The sequence below is a fragment of the Balaenoptera borealis genome (genome assembly GCF_965194805.1).
Source record: "Balaenoptera borealis genome assembly, chromosome: 5".
NCBI lineage: Eukaryota > Metazoa > Chordata > Mammalia > Artiodactyla > Balaenopteridae > Balaenoptera > Balaenoptera borealis.
The window spans coordinates 78529315-78551572 of NC_138862.1; the positions used below are offsets into that span (position 1 = coordinate 78529315).

At 36.6% G+C, this 22258-nt stretch overlaps 1 long non-coding RNA gene across 1 annotated transcript; it reads right to left on the reverse strand.

Annotated features, from left to right (window-relative positions):
• Positions 1-2969: 2969 nt before the first annotated feature.
• On the reverse strand, positions 2970-10790 carry LOC309629406. Its single transcript, XR_014245060.1, has 2 exons — positions 5431-10790; positions 2970-5188 (listed from the first exon to the last, which is right to left on the reverse strand). It is a non-coding gene; the product is annotated as an uncharacterized lncRNA (long non-coding RNA).
• Between the last annotated feature and the right edge of the window lie 11468 nt (positions 10791-22258).

A 22258-nucleotide genomic window follows, 5' to 3' on the forward strand; every position in this document is an offset into this window, starting at 1 on the left:
CTTAACATCTTAGTTGTGAGATTCATCCATATTTTTGGTTGTAATTTTAGACTATTCTTTCTCATTGACGTATATAATATTCCATTGTGGGACTATACCACAATTTATTTATCTAGTCTACTGCTGAGAGGTATTTTCAGTTTTCAGCAATTGACAATTACAAATAGTGCACCTGTGAACATTCTACTACGTGTCATAGACATATAGGTCGATTTCAATTGAGTATATCCCTGAAGTATATGTATATGTTTAACTTTAATAGATACTTTGCCCAGAAATTAAGTACCATATGTAGGAGATCTGTAACCACAAATGAGGCTAGAATCTTGATGGGGCAGGATGGAGGACTTCGGGCATGTTAGTTCTTTATGAGAGTCCTCCAACTAAACAAGAACAATGTAAAGAAACACGTTTGGGCCTTTTTCACAATTTACGTTCCCCAGGAAGTAGCGTATGAGATGGAGTTTTTTTGTTGTTGTTGTGTTTTGTTTTTTTTTTTAAAATAGAGATTTCTTTTCTTTCATAGATTTATAGTAGAAAGCTAACTGGGGAGTGCTTTGGAGAGGAACACCTGTAGGGGAGCAAAGAAAGCAGGATTGGGTAGAAGGGAAGTTGAATTGCAATCTAGTCACATCAAAGCCTTCAGTAAGAGCTACAGAAAGCTTTGGAGTTGGGTTGACCCTTCAGAGGTGTCCCAGTTAGAGTGAGGGGCTAGACATTTATACCTCCACTTCGAGCAGTCTTTCAATGAGGGCTCCTTCTAGGAAGGAGAAGTGAGGACCTTGTATGAGGCAGCTCTCTTTAGCCAATGGACAGTTCCAGGAAAGGGTCTGAGCTGAGAGCACTCAGCAACTAACACTCTCAGCACCTGTGGGAAAGAGTACTTAGATTCTGAAAGGTGGCAGGAGGGTACCGTGAGGTACATCACGTGTTACATGGCCACCGTTAACTTTGATATGTGAAGAAATGAATCTTCCAAAGTAATCTTCACCAATGGTTCTATTACCCGAGATTTCTGAAACTCGATTAGAAATGCATGTTGATGTTATGCCAGGTCCCTTGAACCCTCATCCCTGACACTAAAGAAACAATTAAAATATTGAGTAAAAGAAATAACGAAAACAGAAACTCCCAGAACTATATGCATAGTGAATTCCTTTGAAAATAGTCTTCTTTCCTGATGCCTTTGTTGTAGTAGCCCAAGTTTTCAGAAAAACCAGGAGGGCATACATACCAGGATTGATTTTGAAATGGTATGAATCCCTTCAACCAAACAAAACAAAAAATCACAAACTTAATATAATGTAAAAACTCCTTTTAAAGAAACGTATCACATATAGGTTTGATTTCTCAGAAACTTAGATCTAAAAGGAATCGAAGATGTTATCAGGTTCCATCCTGCATTGTGCAAATGAGTAAATTGTAACCTACATGATGGGAGTGGCTTGTGATTTCTAGTCCCAGTGCTGGGAGCAGGACTTGGGCTACCCATTCTTCCTAGCCCTCTAAATGCTTTCATGTTAAGCTGTCTACATGATACTGGAATTTTATAAACATATATTGACTGTTTATTCTGAATTGGTGATAGATATAGAAAGAAGTTTATTGTAGAAATGAAAATGTAAGAGATTGTATTGGGGAAAATATTTTTCCAATATACTAATGTGCTTTTCTCTTCTGTATGGTTCTTATTCATTGATTCAGTCATTCCTTTAATACACGGATCCTTTTACCTATGATGCTGGAGGCATTCATTTGCCTCATAGAGCTACTAGAAGAGGAAGACAAGGAAAGTGTTGTGTGTTTGTTTGTTTTTCCCCTGATTCTGACTTCTAAAACAGAATAGTTTAAACCAACTTTATTGAAGTACATTCTGATGACAAGAAAATACATGCATTTCACTATATAGTTCAGTGGGCTTTGACAGAGGCATATGTTCATATAGCTACCAGCCTCTTTAAGAGATAGAATATTTTCAACATAACAGAAAGTTCCCTTGTGCCAAGTCCACAACCTAGCATCAAGCAACTACTGATTTGCATTCTGTCACTATAAATTTGTCTTTTATCAAATTTCATATAAATGGAATTATAAAGTACAGAGTCTTTCAGCTGTAATCCAATACTGCATTATTTGTTTTGTTGCTCAAATGATCCCAGCTTTGTCCATTGGGAGCACATTCAGATTGACTTCTCTGTTCCTTTGACATACCCCATCCTTTCGGTTTTTTTGAGCACTTCCTTACTTCCTGGCACTGCAAGATGTTCTAGGCTAATTTTATGTTTTCCTGTGTTTGGCTTAGAATTAGCAATTTGCCTTGGAACTTTGGTTCCTGTATCCATGTAGATTCATGTTTCTGACCTGCATCATTTTCCCCTTGCCTAAAGAATTTCTTTTAACATTCCTTGCAGGGAACATCTGCTGGCAATGAATTGCCTCTATTTTTGTTTGTCTGAAAAATCTTTATTTCTTCCTCACATTTGAAGCATAATTTCTCCAGATATAGAATTCTAGGTTAGTTGTTTTGTTTTGCTTTTCCTTTCAACACTAAAAATATCATGCCACTTTCTTCTAGTTTGCTTGGCTTCTGATGACAAGTCTGCTGTAATTCTTACCCTTTTTCCTCTATAGATGAAGTTTTTTTGTTTTGGGGTGTTTTTTTTTGCTCTGCTTTCTTTCAAGATTTTTTTTTTTCCTTTGGTTTTCTGAGTTTGAATATGATATATTTAGAGGTATGTATGAACATAAGTTGTTTGTCTGTTTATTATTTATCTTGTTAGGCATTCTCTGAAGTTCTTGCATCTGTGGTTTGGTGTACCTGTCATTAATTTTGGTAAATTCTCAGTCATTATTACTTCACATTTTTTTTTTTTTTCTATTCTCTGTTTCTTTTCCTCCTGGTATCCAAGATAGTGTCCCACAGTTCTTGGTTGTTCTGCTATTTTCTTTCTTTCTTCCCTTTTCTTTCCTTTTTCTCTCTTTCTTTCTTTCCTTCTCCCTTCCTTCCTTCCTTCCTCCCTTTCTTTTCTTTCTTTTTCTCTTTCCTTCTTTCTTTCATCTTTTGTATTCCTGTTTACCTTTGAATTTCATTTTGGAAAGTTTCTGTTTGTCTATCTTGAAGCTCACTTATTCCTGAGCAAGGTCAAGTTTATTGATGAGCCATCCAAAGGCATTCTTCATTTCTGGTTACAGGGTTTTTTATTTCTAGAAATTCCTTTTGATCCTTAGTGTGTTCATCTCTCTGCTTACGTTACTCATTTGTCCTTGCATTTTGTTTACTTTTTCCTTAGAGCCCTTAACATATTAACCATGGTTATTTTATTTTTCTTACATAGTAAATTCAATATTTGCATTCTGAGGATGGCTCTGAGGAAGACTTGTCTCTTCAGACTGTGTTTTTCCTTACCCTTTGGCATGCTCTAAAAGCTGGATATGTTTATTGAGTAATAGACACTGAGATAAATAGGCCTTTAGTGTGAGGATTTATATTAATCTGGCTAGGAGTTGGGCTATGTTTAACGTTTGCTGTAACTGTACATGCCAGAAGATTTAAATTCCTATAGTGTCCTTGTTTTTGTCTCCTCTCTTGACTTTGGGCTTCCTTAAGTATTCCTCTTAAGAGGGAGTCTGTGTCTTGCAGCTTTGTAAGCTGTAATCCACTGTTATTTTACTGGAGCCCTACTGGTGTGATGATAAATTGTGTGAGAGGGGGACTGTTCTTTAATTCTCTGATTAAAATCTCAGTCTTTTAGTGGGCCTCTGTCTTGGGACGGTGACCTTCACAAATGTTTCTCCAGTAGAACAGCTTTTATCCCCTCTGTCCCCTACTGCATTTCCTGGCTACAGGATTTCCAATCTATTCTTTGAAAGCCATTACTCCTGTTGAGCATGTTTTATTATATTTTTTCTTAGGTGAGGCAGAAGGCTGGAAGGGCCTGCAGTGGGAGGAATTCTCTCACCTCAGTTGTGATAAGGCTCTAGAAAAATCCTTTCTCTTCAATAGTAGACCTTTGTCTTGAAGGTTCTGGGTATATTTCATAATGATTACTGCTATGGGTTGAATTTTGTCCCCCCTAAAAAGATATATTGAATTCCTAACCTCCAGTATCTGTAAATATGGCCTTATTTGGAAAAAAAGGGTCTTTGAAGATTTAATCAAGTCAGATGAAATCATTAGGGTGGGTCTTAATTTACTATGATTGGTATCCTCATACAGAGAGAATACCATGTAATGACAGAGGCAGAGATTGGAGCAATGCAGCCACAAGCCAAGGAATACCAAGGATCAATGAGCACTACTAGAAGCTAAGACAAGGCAAGGAAGGATTCTCCCCTATAGGTTTCAGAGTGAGCATGGCCCTACTGAACCCTTTTGTTTCAGACTTCTAGGCACCAGAACTATGAAAGAATAAATTTCTGTTGTTTTAAGCCATACTTATCTGTGTACTTTGTTATAGCAGTTCAAGGAGCAGCACAAACCATCTGACTTCACTGACCATATCAGCAAGAATATAGAAGATACCACATTGAGTTGTATCACTCTTACAGTCATGAAACTTCTTAAGCTACTTTTCCCCAGTCATATATCCATGTCATTTTGAAGAGTAACCCGGGTGGGAGTGGCAGACTAGAAATCTGAAGAACTCAGCATGGTCTTTAGTCCTTCAGTAAGAGACTGAGTTATCTAGAAAGAATGCTTAAATTATTAAGTCTGTCTAAAATTATATGATTGGAATTGAAATAATATTTTATTTTAAAAATAGTTAATATAAATAAATATAGTAAGAGTATTATAATTAGTGATATGAAAATGTGATAAGAGTTTTGGTAACAGTGAAAAATAAATGCTGGGGAAACACAGGAGAAATACATATTAATCCTAGCCAGTACACTTGGAAAAACTCCATGAAGTGGATAGTGCCTAAAATGGGCCTTAAAAAATTGAGAATGATTTCAAGTAAAGAAAAAGAGAGTGAGGCATTTCAAGTAAGTAAAAAAACCACAAGTAAAGTCAGAAAATATTAAAATGTTTCAGGAATAGCAAATAATCCAGTATGTTTAAAGCTCAGGGTGTTGGAAAATGAATCTATTAAAATATATCAGAGTTAGGTGGAATAGTCTTAAATGCCATACTAAGAATTTTAAACTTTCTTATTATTAATAATTTAAAAATTATTGTTCTTATGTTCTTTTAAAGTATGCTGCAGAAACCATAAACAATATGACTGTGGGATAATATTTTTCTTAAAAATTTTTTCACACTTACTGTATCAGAAAATTATAAAAAATTTGATAACACACTGTTGGGGAGAGTGTGGGAAAACATGTCCTCTTATGCTCTGCTGTATTGAAATGTAGTGATATCTAGCTAAATAAAAATGCACATACCCTCCGACTCAGCAAAAAAAAAAAAAATATTGTTCTTAACACTTATCACAATACCTCCATCAATTAGATATTATTACCTTTATTTTACTACTGAGAAAATTGAGATGAAAAGAAATTAATTTTTACAAGGTTATTCAGTTAGTAAATGATGGAGTTGGAAGCCAAATCCAAGTCTGTCTATTCTCAACCACTGTGCACACAGCATCTCTAAATATTATATTTTGTTAGTGAGAGAGAATCATGCAAATAACTCTTTAGGATGATTAGTCCTGAAAATGTGTCAAAAAGGCATTGCATATGTGGAAGATAAGGACTATGAGCTCCACAAGGGAAGAAACAATGAAGGTTTTGCTTACCACTGATTTCTAGGTGCAGTGTGTGGTATATAACAACTTTCAATAAACATATATTAAAAGAATAAGGAAAGGAAATAAATAAGGAGAAGAAGGGAAGGTAGGAGCTATCTGTAGCTATATGAGTTGTCCAGTAGGACATATTGATATAGGTCTTTTGACAAATCTTGGGAAGCAAAGTTCACCAAAATCTAAAATCCTAGTTTTGATTACCAAATAATACGCATGATTTCTTACTTTACTCTAGACCAGTACATACTTTTGCCCTGAACTTCATCCTTTCTCTGATATGTACCCCTCTGATATGCAAAATGATCAGAAAGGGAGTAAGTGTGAAATATGGGGGCAAGGGATAATGGAGGCGGCTAGCTCATATCTCAGTTACATCTTTTTTTCTTGCTTACTAATAGAATCCCTATATCATTAAGACCAATAATATACCCAGCCAAAAAAACAAGTTTTCCAATTTCCTTAACAGCTAGAGTGGCTATGTCAATAAGTTTTAGCCAATGAGATATACGTCAAAGTTGTCAAGAAAGATTTCTTTTATTTATTTATTTATTTATTTATTTATTTATTTATTTATTTATTTATTTAACATCTTTATTGGAGTATAATTGTTTTACAGTGGTGTGTTAGTTTCTGCTTTATAACAAAGTGAATCAGTTATACATATACATATGTTCCCATATCTCTTCCCTCTTGCATCTCCTTCCCTCCCACCCTCCCCATCCCACCCCTCCAGGTGGTCACAAAGCACCGAGCTGATCTCCCTGTGCTATACGGTTGCTTCCCACTAGCTATCTATTTTACGTTTGGTAGTGTATATATGTCCATGCCACTCCTAACTTTGTCCCAGTTTACCCTTCCCCCTCCCCATATCCTCAAGTCCATTCTCTAGTAGGTCTGTGTCTTTATTCCCGTCTTGCCACTTCTTGAACGTTTCCATAAAGGGGGAAGGACAGACATCTGGAAGAAGACTCTATTTTTTTCTTTTCTTATTTCAGCCTGCAACATGGATGGAAGGTGGGAACTCTCCTGAGCTTATTGGTACATGAGATTTCCTTGAGGATAGAAGTCATGCCAATAGAATCTGGATTCCTAATGATGGAGGAGATACCACTGTTACTTTGTGGTGGTTGTTGTTTATAGTTGAATCTACTTCTAACTGATTTAACATAAAACTCACAGATGGATTGGGAATCATATATAGGCCAGGGGTATCTGTTATAAAATATACTTGCCAATTTTTTAAATGTTTAATATTTTTAAGCTAAATATCTCTGCATCAAAGTAGGTAAATCAAAGTGACCATGGCAAATGTTAAGTGTTTGAAACATTCCCTTTCCTAACCACATAGCTCAAAACCATATTTTTCAGCCTCCCTTGCAGCTAGTGTGGCTGTATGATTGAGTCTGACCAATGGAAAGTGGGCAGAAGTGATGTGTACCACTCCCAGGATGGCCTATAAACTTCCAACAGATAATTCCATGCTCCCTCTTTTTTCCCTATTTTGGCTGAAACGAGAGGACTTTGAGGCCACAGAGACTGGGAGAGGCACAAGATGGAAGAAGGCTAGCTTCCTAAATGACTACTACATAGAAGGCTACCAGCCTTGAATTTTTATATCAGGAGATATAACCTTCTATTCTGTTAATCCTTGAGATTTTGGGGGTTGTTGTTGCAGTAGTTTACCTGTAAGGACTAATTCAGCCAAATTCAAACAGTGGCATCAGAGTCAAAATAGTGTGTAACCATAATCGTATCAAGTGTAATAATGGAAAGTCTGAGTTCTGAAACCAATGAACAATATAACCTAGGGGAAATAGCTTAATCTTTCTTATCTTTAGCTTTATCATTGGCAAAAAGGGGAAATATCACCTATGCTAGAAGGTTATTGAAAAGACTAATTGATAGAATTTTATGCAAACCTTAAGCAATTATAGAAAGATTGGCTACAGACAGTGCAGCAATCCAGGGAACCGTTAGGAGGTGGTGCCCAGAAAACCCTCTGCGGAGGCCGGTTGGCCAATTTAAACTACCTTGAAGTGACTTGCTTAAGGATTCATTCTGCTTAAATTCCTATTAAAAAAAAAAAAAAAAAAGTGTTCTGGAAGAGAGCCTTTGTTTCTCTGGCTTTCTCTTGAAGAAATGTAGGGAATAATTAAAAATGATTTTACATGATAAGGCTGTTCCAGGAAATGCTGTAGGTTGCAAGCACCACGGCATCTTTTGGCGAATGCATGCTCAGATATACTCACCACAGCTTTAGATAGATGGGCACAGGCACTGATTTCCTGGTAACTATGGCAAAGCCAATTTTGTTTGCTAAATATTGGCAATGGCCAGGAAAATGAATGAGAACAGTCGCCAAATCCAGAGTACTGTCTCTTCTCTTTGGTGATACCAAGCTGCAAACAATGTAGCATTGCCCTCAGAATGTGAATTGTGGCTGTGTTATTGTGATTTATAATAAAAAATATATATTTGGTTTTCATCCCAGTTTCTGACACAGAGCTTCTAAAACCCTTAGGAGCAATCAAGTTGTCTTTTGTTATGTTAATGAGGTGAATTTTAGAAAGCAACTAAGGATGGGGGCTGGTTGCCAGGACAGCCAAATGTGTGATGAGAAGGTTGAAACTTCCCATCCTACTCCCTGACCTCCAAGGAAGGGAGAGGGGCTGAAGATTGCATTTAATCACCAGTAGTGTCACCTGCTGGTGTCTGAGAACTGCTTGGTATTGTGTGGGAACACCCTCACCCCAACACACACACACACACACACACACACACATTGGAATTTGGTCCAGGAACCTAAAAAAGTGGCCAAGAGAGATATTTTAAGAAAGAATGTTGCTTGAAACAAAAGATCTTGAGTAATGAAAGTGATAGAATAGTACATAATTTCCAGTTCTATAAAATAGCAAAAGGGACGTGTATTAGTCAAGGTTTTTCAGAGAAAGAGAACCAGAACCAAGAGGATATATATGTATATATAGAGATGTTGCAGGTCCAGTTCCAGATCACCTCAATAAAGCGGGCCTCACAAATTTTTTGGTTTCCCAATGGGTATAAAAGTTATGTTTACACTATAGTTCAGTCTATTAAGTGTGCAACAGCATTATGTCTAAAGATATGTACACACCTTAATCAAAAGATACTTTATTGCTAAAAACTGCTAACCACCATCTGAACCTTCAGCGAGTCATAGTAGTAACATCAACGATCACTGATCACAGATCACCATAACAAATATGATATTAATGAATAAGTTTGAAATAGTGTGAATTACCAAAATGTGACACAGTGACACAAAGTAAGCAAATGCTGTTGAAAAAAATGGCATTGATAGAGTTGCTTGATGCAGGGTTGCCACAAACCTTCAACTTTTTAAATTGCAGTACCTGCAAAGTGCAATAAAACAAAGCACAATAAAAGGAGGTGTGTATATATATACACACACATATATATATATATAGAGAGAGAGAGAGAGAGAGTGTGTTAGTTCAAGTCTGAAGGTCTGAGAACTAGGAGAGACAACGGTATAAGTCCTAGTCTGAGGGTAGGAGAAAACCCATGTCTCAGCTCAACCAGTCAAGCAGAAAAAGGGGCAAATTCTCCCTTTTACCACCTTTTGTTCTATCCAGGCTCTCAATGGATTGGATGATGCCTACTCACTCTGGACAGGGAAATCTGCTTTATTGATTCTACAGATTCAAATGCTGACATCATTATAAATACCCTCATAGAAATACCCAGATGTAATGTTTAGCCAGATATCTGGGCGCCTGGTGAGCCAGTCAAGTTGACACATACAATCAATCATCACAGGAGATTTATGACTTCAGATGATAAAGACCTTTATTGTAGCATTAATTCACTACACATGATCATGGCTGACAAGCCCCAGGGCATTACGACACTAAACTCTTTCTGGATATTTTATTCTGAATTCACATCTTCATACTAAGATGTGTTATGTTCCATCACAACACAAACTCAATATTCCTAAAAATGAATTCATCATGTTTTCTCTATTAATCAAGTTATACACAACAACAACAAAATCAACCCAAAATGGCCTGAGACAAGAAGGGAAATAATAGACTTATGTAACCGGAAAATCCAAGTAAAACATTAGAAGCAACTTGACTTATGGGCTAATATAATTAGACCTTGCTCTTTCTCTATTTCTCAGTTCTATATTGGCTTCATTCTTAGGGAGATTCTATCCTTTTGGAAAAAAATGATAGGCAGCAACTCCACATCTATATACCACTTCTCAGTAATGCCAACCACAGAATAACACTTTTAAAAGTCCAATAATTAATATAATACACAATGCAGTAAAAGTATAAATCAATACCAGAGACATCAAATTCCTCATCTATTAGTAAACTAAAAAACACACTTCAAAATAAATTATGGATCAATTGTAACTTCATACTTATTGAAAGGGAATGATATACTTCTGCTTCTGGTTAAGATGAATATAGAAATTCAAAGCTCCCTAACACATAAAACAAGCCATATAAGCTACAAAATCAGTTTCTGAGGGAATTCCCTGGCGGTCCAGTGGTTAGGACTCAATGCTTTCACTGCCAGGGCCCTGGTCGGAGAACTAAGATCCTGTAAGCTGTGCAGTGTGGCCAAATAAAAATAAATAAATAATAATAATAATAACAGAAAAAATAAATCAGTTTTTGAAACCTACCAGAAGTTTGAAGGTATAAAAATACTAAAACAAACTCAAATCTTTTCTAGGATTAAAAAGAGCTGCCCCTATTTCCATGCCACTTAGAGTAGCTGGAGGTGGAGGATTCTTCCATAAATGAGGGTAAGCACCCTTTGTGCTTTTTATGATTTATTTATATATATGCTGCAAAACTACAATATTTTATTATTATTTTTACCTTAAACAGTTAATAGTCCTCTAACAAATTTAAAGATAAATGCTTAAGTGCTTATATAATACAAAATAATAGAGATCTTTCATATTTTTCTAGATATTTACCTTTATGATATTTTTCATTCTTTCCTGAAGATCTGTGCTTCCATCTGGTTTAATTTTCTTTTCTCCCATAGAATTTATCTTTATCATTTCTTATAGCACCAAAATAATGATAATGCATTTATAGCACATAATTTATTTACCCAAAAGAAAGCATGAAAGTATTAAGAGAAAATCAAGAACAGATTACCAAGATAGTAGACTTAAAACACAATTATATCAATAATTATATTAATATAAAGGCACTAGCTACTTCAATTAAAAAGCAGATTGTCAGATTGATTTTAAAATGTAGGCTCCACTGTTTGCTATTTACAACATTATAAAGTTTTAAATTTATCCCAAATGAAAAAAATTATTGCAATTCTAATAAAAATCCCATAGGAATTTTTAAAATTAAATGTGACAAGTTGATTCTAAAAGTCATATAAAGGATAGAGATCCTTGAAAAGCTAAGACGGTTTGAGATGAGAAAAAAATGTGAGGGATATAGTCATCTCTTTTTAGCATCTGTAAAGCTACAAGACCAATGTGTTAGTGTTGGCTAATTCACACAGTTCTGAGCAAAAACTATGTAAGAAGTCTGCTGGAGTGAGGATTAGGGACTTTTTCTTTCCTGATAAATGCGAACAGATTCAAGAAGAGAGTGTATGAGCCATCTCTCTGCCTCCCTGTTTTTCTCTTGAACATTGAAGTGATACAGTAGCAATCATCTTGCAACCATAGGATGATAAGCATGAAGAAGAAAAGACAACATACTTAGGATAATGCAACAGAAAGATGGCTGAGCCTAATTTTCTCAATTACATTAATGATCTGCAAAAGCAATGCTAGCAACTTCTTATATGAGAAAAATAAACCTCAATTATGTAATCACTGTTATCATGAATTCTTTTGATTACCACCATATCTATTTCCAGCTATTCTAATTTCTAAAAAGAGAACTGCAAATTATACAACAGTAACTTTCATTCCCCTACCATCATATTGACAAAATTAACAAGTTCAATAATGTCAAAGGGTGAAGTAGAAAGGATAAAGGGATTCTCATGTTTCATAAGTGGGTTTGCAAATTGACACAATCACTTTGGAGAACAATTTGACAGCATTTAATAAAGTTTAGAGTCATGTATATGCTACAACACAGAAGTTAATCTTCACTTCTTTAGAGAAACATTCTCATATCTATGCAAGGAAATATGAAAAATATGTTTATTGCAGCATGGCTCTTAAGAGTGAATAATTGGAAACCAATATAATATAATGTAATGTAATGTATTATACATATATATCAACCAATCACATGGATTTTGAGAGAAATTAATTATGAAAATGAAATATGTACACATAAATAAATGCATGGGAAGTCTTTTACACACTATTATATTTACCTTAAGTTTCTTTAAGTAAAAAGCACATTTTCATAGTGTGGGTATGTTAACATGTACTTTCCTGGTATCACTGATTTATTTGTATATCCATTTTAATCTAAAGATTTCAAAGGGAGGCCTTCAAGATGGCAGAAGAGTAAGACGTGGAGATCATCTTCCTCCCCACAAATACATCAGAAATACATCTACATGTGGAACAACTCCTACAGAACACCTACTGAATGCTGGCAGAAGACCTCAGACCTCCCAAAAGACAAGAAACTACCCATGTACCTGGGTAAGGCAAAAGAAAAAAGAAAAATCGGAGACAAAAGAATAGAGATGGGACCTGCACCTCTGGGAGGGAGCTGTGAAGGAGGAAAAGTTTCCACACATGAGGAAGCCCCTTCACTGGTGGAGACGGGGGGGTTGGGCAGTGGGGGGGGGAAGCTCTCACGAAGGAAAGTGCAGAAACAGGGGTGCAGAGGGCAAAGCGGAGAGATTCCCACACAGAAGATCAGTACCGACCAACCGACCAACACTCACCAGCCCAAGAGGCTTGTCTGCTCACCCGCCGGGGCGGGTGGGGGCTGGGAGCTGAGGCTCGGGCTTTGGAGGTCAGATCTCAGGGAGAGGACTGGGGTTGGCTGCGTGAACACAGCATGAAGGGGGCTAGTGCGCCACAGCTAGCTGGGAGGGAGTCCAGGAAAAAGTCTGGAACTGCCTAAGAGGCAAGAGACCATTGTTTCGGGGTGCGCGAGGAGAGGAGATTCAGAGCACCACCTAAACGAGCTCCAGAGACTGGTGCGAGCCGCAGCTATCAGCGTGGACAAAGGAAATGGGCATGAAATGCTAAGGTTGCTGCTGCAGCCACCAAGAAGCCTGTTTGCAAGCACAGGTCACTATCCACACCTCCCCTCCCGGGAGCCTGTGCAGCCCGCCACTGACAGGGTCCCATGACCCAGGGACAAATTCCCCGGGAGAACACAAGGCAGGGCACGCCTCAGGCTGTTGCAACGTCATGCTGGCCTCTGCCGCCACAGGCTTGCCCGCATTCCATACCCCTCCCTCCCCCTGGCCTGAATGAGCCAGAGCCCCCTAATCAGCTGCTACTTTAACCCCGTCCTGTCTGAGTGAAGAACAGACACCCTCAGGCGACCTACATGCAGAGATGGGGCCAAATCCAAAGCTGAACCCCAGGAGCTGTGTGCACAAAGAAAAGAAAGGGAAATTTCTCCCAGCAGTCTCAGGAGCAGCGGATTAAATCTGCACAATCAACTTGATGTACCCTGAATCTGTGGAATACCTGAATAGACAATGAATCATTCCAAAACTGAGGCGGTGGACTTTGGAAGCAACTGTAGACTTGGGGTTTGCTTTCTGCATCTAATTTGTTTCTGGTTTTATGTTTATCTTAGTTTAGTATTTAGAGTCTATTATCATTGGTAGATTTGTCTGTTGATTTGGTTGCTCTCTTCTTTTATTTTTTTATATATAGATATATAAATATATTTTCCTTTTTCTTTTTGTGAATGTGTAGGTGTATGCACCTCTGTGGGAGATTGTCTGTATAGCTTTGCTTTTACCATTTGTCCTAGGGTTCTGTCTGTCTGCTTTGGGTTTTTTTTAGTATAGTTTTTAGTGCCTGTTATTATTGGTGGATTTTTTTTTGTTTGGTTGCTCTCTCTTTCTTTTATTACTTTTTAAATTTTTTACTTTTTAATATATTCTTTTTAATTTTTATTTTAGTAACTTTATTTTATTTTATATTCTTTCTTTCTTTCTTTCTATTGTCTCCCTTTTCTTCTGAGTTGTGTGGCTGACAGGGTCTTGGTGCTCCGGCCACGTGTCAGGCCTGTGCCTCTGAGGTGGGAGAATTGAGTTCAGGACGTTGGTCCACCAGAGACCTCCCAGCTCCACATAATATCAAACGGTGAAAGCTCTCCCAGAGATCTCCATCTCAAAGCTAAGACTCAGCTCAACTTAATGACCAGCAAGCTACAGTTCTGGACACCCTATGCCAAATAAATAGCAAGTCAGGAACACAACCCCATCCATTGGCAGAGAAGCTGCCTAAAATCATAATAAGGTCACAGACATCCAAAAACACACCACCAGATGTGGTCCAGCCCACCAGAACGACAAGATCCAGCCTCATCCACCAGAACACAGGCACCAGTCCCCTCCACCAGGAAGCCTACAAGAACCACTGAACCAAACTTAGCCACTGGGAGAAGACACCAAAAACAACGGGAACTACGAATCAGTAGCCTGCAAAATGGAGACCCCAAACACAGGAAGTTAAACAAAATGAGAAGACAGAGAAACACACAGCAGATGAAGGAGCAAGGCAAAAACCCACCAGACCAAACAAATGAAGAAGAAATAGGCAGTGTACCTGAAAAAAACCTCAGAGTAATAATAGTAAAGATGATCTAAAATCTTAGGAACAGAATAGAGAAAATAAAAGAAATGTGTAACAAGGACCTAGAAGAACTTAAGAACAAACAAACAATGATGAACAACACAATAAATGAAATTAAAAATTCTCTAGAAGGAATCAATAGCAGAATAAATGAGGCAGAAGAACAGATAAGTGACATGGAAGATAAAATAGTGGAAATAAATACCACAGAGCAGAATAAAGAAAAAAAGAATGAAAGGAATTGAGGAAAGTCTCAGAGACCTCTGGGACAACATTAAATGCACCAACATTCGAATTATAGGGGTCCCAGAAGAAGATGAGAAAAAGAAAGGGACTGAGAAAATATTGAAGAGATTATAGTTGAAAACTTCCCTAATATGGGAAAGGAAATAGTCAATCAAGTCCAGGAAGTGCAGAGAGTCCCATAAAGGATAAATCCAAGTGAAAACAAGCCAAGACACATATTAATCAAACTATCAAAAATTAAGTACAAAGAAAAATATTAAAAGCAGCAAGAGAAAAACAACAAATAACATACAAGGGAATCCCCATGAGGTTAACAGCTGATCTTTCAGCAGAAACTCTGCAAGCCAGAAGGGAGTGACAGGACATATTTAAAGTAATGAAAGGGAAGAAACTACAACCAAGATTACTCTACCCAGCAAGGATCTCATTCAGATTCGATGGAGAAATTAAAAACTTTACAGACAAGCAAAAGATAAGAGAATTCAGCACCACCAAGCAGGCTTTAAAACAAATGCTAAAGGAACTTCTCTAGGCAGGAAACACAAGAGAAGGAAAAGACCTACAATAACAAACACAAAACAATTAAAAATGGCAATAGGAACATACATATTTATAACTACCTTACATGTAAATGGATTAAATGCTCCAACCAAAAGACATAGACTGGCTGGATGAATACAAAAATAAGACCCATATATATGCTGTCTACAAAAGACCCACTTCAGACCTAGGGACACATACAGACTGAGGGTGAGGGGATGGAAAAAGATATTCCATGCAAATGGAAATCAAAACAAAGCTGGAGTAGCAATTCTCATATCAGACAAAATAGACTTTAAAATAAAGACTATTACAAGAGACAAAGAAGGACACTGCATAATGATCAAGGGATCAATCCAAGAAGAAGATATAACAATTATGAATATTTACGCACCCAACATAAGAACACCACAATGCATAAGGCAAATGCTAACAGCCATAAAAGGGGAAATCGACAGTAACACAATCATAGTAGGGACTTTAACACCTCATTACACCAATGGACAGATCATCCAAAATGAAAATAAATAAGGAAACACAAGCTTTAAATGATACATTAACAAAGATGGACTTAATTGATATTTATAGGACATTCCATCCAAAAACAACAGAATACACTTTCTTCTCAAGTGCTCATGGAACATTCTCCAGGATAAATCATATCTTGGGTCACAAATCTAGCCTTGGTAAATTTAAGAAAATTGAAATCCTATCAAGTATCTTTTCCGACCACAATGCTATGAGACTAGATATCAATTACAGGAAAAAAATCTGTGAAAAATACAAACACATGGAGGCTGAACAATACACTACTAAATAACCAAGGGTCACTGAAGAAATCAAAGAGGAAATCAAAAAATACCTAGAAACAATGACAATGAAAACACGATGACCCAAAACCTATGGGATGCAGCAAGAGGGAAGAGGGAAGTATAAGCAATACCATCCTACCTCAAGAAACAAGAAACATCTCAAATAAACATCCTAACCTTACACCTAAAGCAACTAGAGAAAAAAGAAAAAAAAAAAAAACCCAAATTTAGCAGAAGAAAAGAAATCATAAAGATCAGATCAGAAATAAATTAAAAAGAAATGAAGGAAACAGTAACAAAGATCAATAAAACTAAAAGCTGGTTCTTTGAGAAGAAAAACAAAATTGATAAACCATTAGCCAGAATCAAGGAAAAAAGGGAGAAGAATCAAATCAATAGAATTAGAAATGAAAAAGGAGAAGTAACAACTGACACTGCGGAAATACAAAGGATCATGAGAGATTACTACAAGCAACTATATGACAATAAAATAGACAACTTGGAAGGAATGGAAAAATTCTTAGGAAAGCACAACCTTCCAAGACTGAACCAGGAAGAAATAGAAAATATAAACAGACCAATCACAAGCCCTGAAATTGAGACTGTGATTAAAAATCTTCAAACAAACAAAAGCTCAGGACAAGATGGCTTCAGAGGTGAATTCTATCAAACATTTAGAGACGATCTAACACCTGTCCTTCTCAAACTCTTCCAAAATATAGCAGAGGGAGGAACACTCCCTAACTCATTCTATGAGGGCACTATCACCCTGATATCAAAACCAGACAAAGATGTCACAAAGAAAGAAAACTACAGGCCAATATCACTGATGAACATAGATGCAAAAATCCTCAACAAAATACTAGCAAACAGAATCCAACAGCACATTAAAAGGATTATACACCATGATCAAGGAGGTTTATGCCAGGAATACAAGGCTTCTTCAATATATGCAAATCAGTCAATGTGATACACCATATTAACAAATTGAAGAATAAAAACCATATGATCATCTCAATAGATGCAGAAAAAGCTTTTGACAAAATTCAACACTCATTTATGATAAAAACCCTCCAGAAAGTAGGCATAGAGGGAACTTACCTCAACATAATAAAGGCCATATGTGACCAACCCACAGCCAACATCATTCTCAATGGTGAAAACCTGAAAACATTTCCTCTAAGATCAGGCACAAGACAAGGTTGTCCACACTCACCACTATTATTCAACATAGTTTTGGAAGTTTTAGCCACGGAAATCAGAGAAGAAAAAGAAATAAAAGGAACTCAAATCAGAAAAGAAGAAGTAAAGCTGTCACTGTTTGCAGATGACATGATACAATACATAGAGAATCCGAAAGATGCTACCAGAAAACTACTAGAACTAATCAATGAATTTGGTAAAGTAGCAGGATACAAAGTTAATGCACAGAAATCTTTTGCATTCCTATACACTAATGATGAAAAACCTGAAAGAGAAATTAAGGAAACACTCCCATTTACCACTGCAACAAAAAGAATAAAATACCTAGGAATAAACCTACCTAAGGAGAAAAAAGACCTGTATGCAGAAAACTATAAGACACTGATGAAAGAAATTAAAGATGATACAAACAGATGGAGAGATATACTGTGCTCTTGGATTGGAAGAATCAACATTGTGAAAATGACTACACTACCCAAAGCAATCTACAGATTCAATGCAATCCCTATCAAACTACCACTGGCAGTTTTCACAGAACTAGAACAAAAAAATTCACAATTTGTATGGAAACACAAAAGACCCCTAATAGCTAAAGCAATCTTGAGAAAGAAAAACAGAGCTGGAGGAATCAGGCTCCGGACCCCAGACTATATTATAAAGGTACAGTAATCAAGACAGTATGGTACTGGCACAAAAAATGAAATATAGATCAATGGAACAGGATAGAAACCCCAGAGATAAACCCATACACATATGGTCACCTTATTTTTGATAAAGGAGGCAAGAATATACAATGGAGAAAAGACAGCCTCTTCAATAAGTGGTGCTGGGAAAACTGGACAGCTACATGTAAAAGAATGAAATTCCTAACACCACACACAAAAATAAACTCAAAATGGATTACAGACCTAAATGTAAAGCCAGACACTATAAAACTCTTAGAGGAAAACATAGGCAGAACACTCTATGAGATAAATCACAGCAAGATCCTTTTGACTCACCTCTTAGAGAAATGGAAATAAGAACAAAAATAAACAAATGGAACCTAATGAAACTTAAAAGCTTTGGCACAGCAAAGGAAACCATAAACAAGACGAAAAGACAACCCTTAGAATGGGAGAAAATATTTGCACATGAAGCTACTGACGAAGGATTAATCTCCAAAATATACAAGTAGCTCATGCAGCTCAATATCAAAAAAACAAACAACCCAATCCAAAAATGGGCAGAAGACCTAAATAGACATTTCTCCAAAGAAGATATACAGATTGCCAACAAACACATGAAAGGATGCTCAACATCACTAATCATTAGAGAAATGCAAATCAATACTACAATGAGGTATCACCTCACACCGGTCAAAATGGCCATCATCAAAAAGTCTACAAACAGTAAATGCTGGAGAGGGTGTGGAGAAAAGGGAACCCTCTTGCACTGTTGGTGGGAATGTAAACTGATACAGCCACTATGGAGAACAGTATGGAGGTTACTTAAAAAACTAAAAATAGAACCACCATATGACCCAGCAATCCCACTACTGGGCATATACTCTGAGAAAACCATAATTCAAAAAGAATTATGTACCACAATGTTCATTGCAGCACTATTTACAATATCCAGGACATGAAAGCAACGTAAGTGTCCATCGACAGATGAATGGATAAAGAAGATGTGGCACATATGTACAATGGAACATTACTCAGCCATAAAAAGAAATGAAATTGCGTTATTTGTAGTGAGGTGGATGGACCTAGAGTCTGTCATACAGAGTGAAGTAAGTCAGAAAGAGAAAAACAAATACTGTATGCTAACCCATATATATGGAATCTAAAAAAAAAAAAAATGCTTCTGAAGAACCTAGGGGTAGGACAGGAATAAAGACGTGGATGTAGAGAATGGACTTGAGGATACCGGGGGTGGGGGGGGGAGGGTAATCTGGGACGAAGTGAGAGAGTGGCATGGACATATACACTACCAAATATAAAATAGGTAGCTAGTGGGAAGCAGCCACATAGCATAGGGAGATCAGCTCAGTGCTTTGTGACCGCCTAGAGGGGTGGGATAGGGAGGGTGAGAGGGAGACACAAGAGGGAGGAGATATGGGGATATATGTATCTGTATGGCTGATTCACTTTGTTATAAAGCAGAAAATAACACACCATTGTAGAGCAATTATACTCCAATAAAGATGTTAAAAAATAAACATTTCAAAGCAATTTATAATTAATAGTAGTTATGTACATATTACAGGCATTTACAATTTGGAAATCATGTTAACATCCATTATTTTCTGTAATATTAACAATAACCCTGTTAATTACACAGGTCAAGAATGATACATTTGATGGGGAAACTGAGACCGAGAAGGATAAAGTGTTCCGCTCAAGGACACATAGCAAGTTGTTTTCTCCATGTCTATGTCAAATGGATTTTTCATATTAACCTTAATTCTAAAGCTCCTTCATTTGAAATTTTCCAATACATTTTCCCTTACTTTTAGTAGCCAGAGCAGGGTTGTATGCCACTGCAAACCAATTACTGGCAAAAGGGAAAGACACTAGCAAAAGCCTTAGCCTTAAACTAATAAAGGTTCACCCTTTGATTATTACTGAAGATTGGGAGCCACGTTTCTTGAGTATATTGCTACTGCAATCCCTAAGAAGCAAGAAGCAAGTTTTATTAACAGAAAAGAAATAGAAAAAACCTGCTATATGGGCAATCTAACAGTGTCTTCCACAGCAACCATACTGTACTGTTATTTCATTTAAACCATTCCTTTGTGCTAGATAATGTCAGGTAGAAAAAAGAGTCCATGAGGCAAATGCTGTTCTCTGAATATGTTGATGAGGAGAAGATGTCCACCGTTCCCTCAACTGCTTAAATTTTGGTCAACTTTTTTTAGCTCCTTTGAACATACATACCAGAAAATACATGCTAGTGCAGCTAGAATTTTGCATGAAATGAGAGACATTACACTCATTTAGCTCAGTTAAATTTCATCATCTGATTGTGAATTCTTTGAGGGCAGGAATTTTCTTCACCATTTTGTTCCCAGAGTTTTAGCCAGTGCCTTCTGCATAATATGTGCCCAACTTGTATTCTAAGTTGTTAAATCTTGTTATTTCACACCGTTTCTCATCATCTTCTTGTCTCCACTGAAACTCTCCCCTTTAGACACTTTGTTCCTCCATAAAATGTGAAAAGTAATAATCAATACTTATCTAGTATTGATTTTGTGCCAAGCACTATTCTATTTTATTTGTAGTATGTATAGTCCCCTAGTTAAATTAATCAGAATAATCACTCAGAAAATCCCCAGCTATATCCAAGCTGAAAGTCATGAAGTCACATATTCCATGCAACCTTAATCTTGGAACTAGCAATCACAGACAGAGGAAAACAGAGCACCCTACCAAAATATCTTATGTATAAATTACCATCATAGTGAATAGATAGTACAGAAGAGAAGTAAATGTTATTAAGATACCATTTACACCTAAATTCATAAGCCCTGGAATTCACCCCTTCACCCAGTGATTTGAGTCTAGAGAATTAAGTGGGCCAGGAAGTTACCTCACACTAGACACAGGACACCCATGGCTGTGGAAAGTCCCCTGAAGTCACCGGGACATACACAGGAGTGTGTGTCTATGGATCTAAATATAAAATGCTTCACTCACCTCGGCCCCCAAATCTGACCTTATTTGTCAGTACTACCTTGGCTGAGTCTGGAGGGCAAAGGAAAGAAGAACATCTTGACCAGCTGATGCTTTGACAGATGCAGAAAAGGCATGTGTTTTCGAGATGTGGAGGAAGCTGGCATGGTGTGCCTGCATCTTTACCTTTGCTGCCCTCAGCGTCCTATTGGCAGATGAAGCCATACCGACTCAAGTGGCCTCTTTCTCCGGGAAGTTCTAAACACTTTCTGTTCTTATTTTTCTCTTTAGCATAATTGCTCCTTGTAAAAAGAACATGATGTCAATTTTTAAAATGGAAATTAGAGAAGAAAAAGGAACATAATCACCACCACCTAGCATGATCATTTTAGCACTCAAAAAAAAATTCTTTAGTCTTTTCCCTATGCTTTTAAAAATGGAATTGTGTTTTTTCTCTAGTCTTTGTTCTGGATATAAAGCAGCAATATGGAGAAATCCCTCTGCTATATCTAGGGTAATTATAAAATGTGATCAATCCAGGGTAATTTTGAGAATAAAAGGGGAGTTAAAATTAATTATGAACATTTTTGAAATCTTTATTTATTGATCCATAAAATGTTATATGATAGCAATGTACCTAAAAATAGTACTATTCAAAACCTATATTCAAAATAAAACTGAAAATTTTTTTCACTAAAAAATTTAAGTAACATATATCCATGTACCTTAAGACTGGAAAAAAAGTCTTCATATTAATTATCTGAACTCAACAATCTAACTGAATGACCATTGTTTGTATATGTTCACAAACTTTACTAATTTTCTTAGTTACATCTGTTTCTAATACCATGACACTAATGTTTTTTGAAGAATACATTTTTTCAATAGATATTATTTTAATTTTTTCAGACATTTGACAAATATTTCTTTGAAGTCACAATTTACAATTTTTTAGCTCCTTTGAACATACATACCAGAAAATACATACTACTGCAGCTAGAATTTTGCATGAAATGAGAGACATTACACTCATTTAGCTCAGTTAAATTTCATCCTCTGATTGTGAATTCTTTGAGGGCAGGAATTTTCCCTCAAAATTTATGACAATAATTTGACATATTTGAAATTATGTCATTTTCAACTGAATCTTCTCTATAGACATATTTTTAATTGAGAAAATACTCTCTTCATAGCAGCTGAAATATTTGATATACTCAGTGCAAAGTGGAAGATATTTTCTAATATAGTTTATAG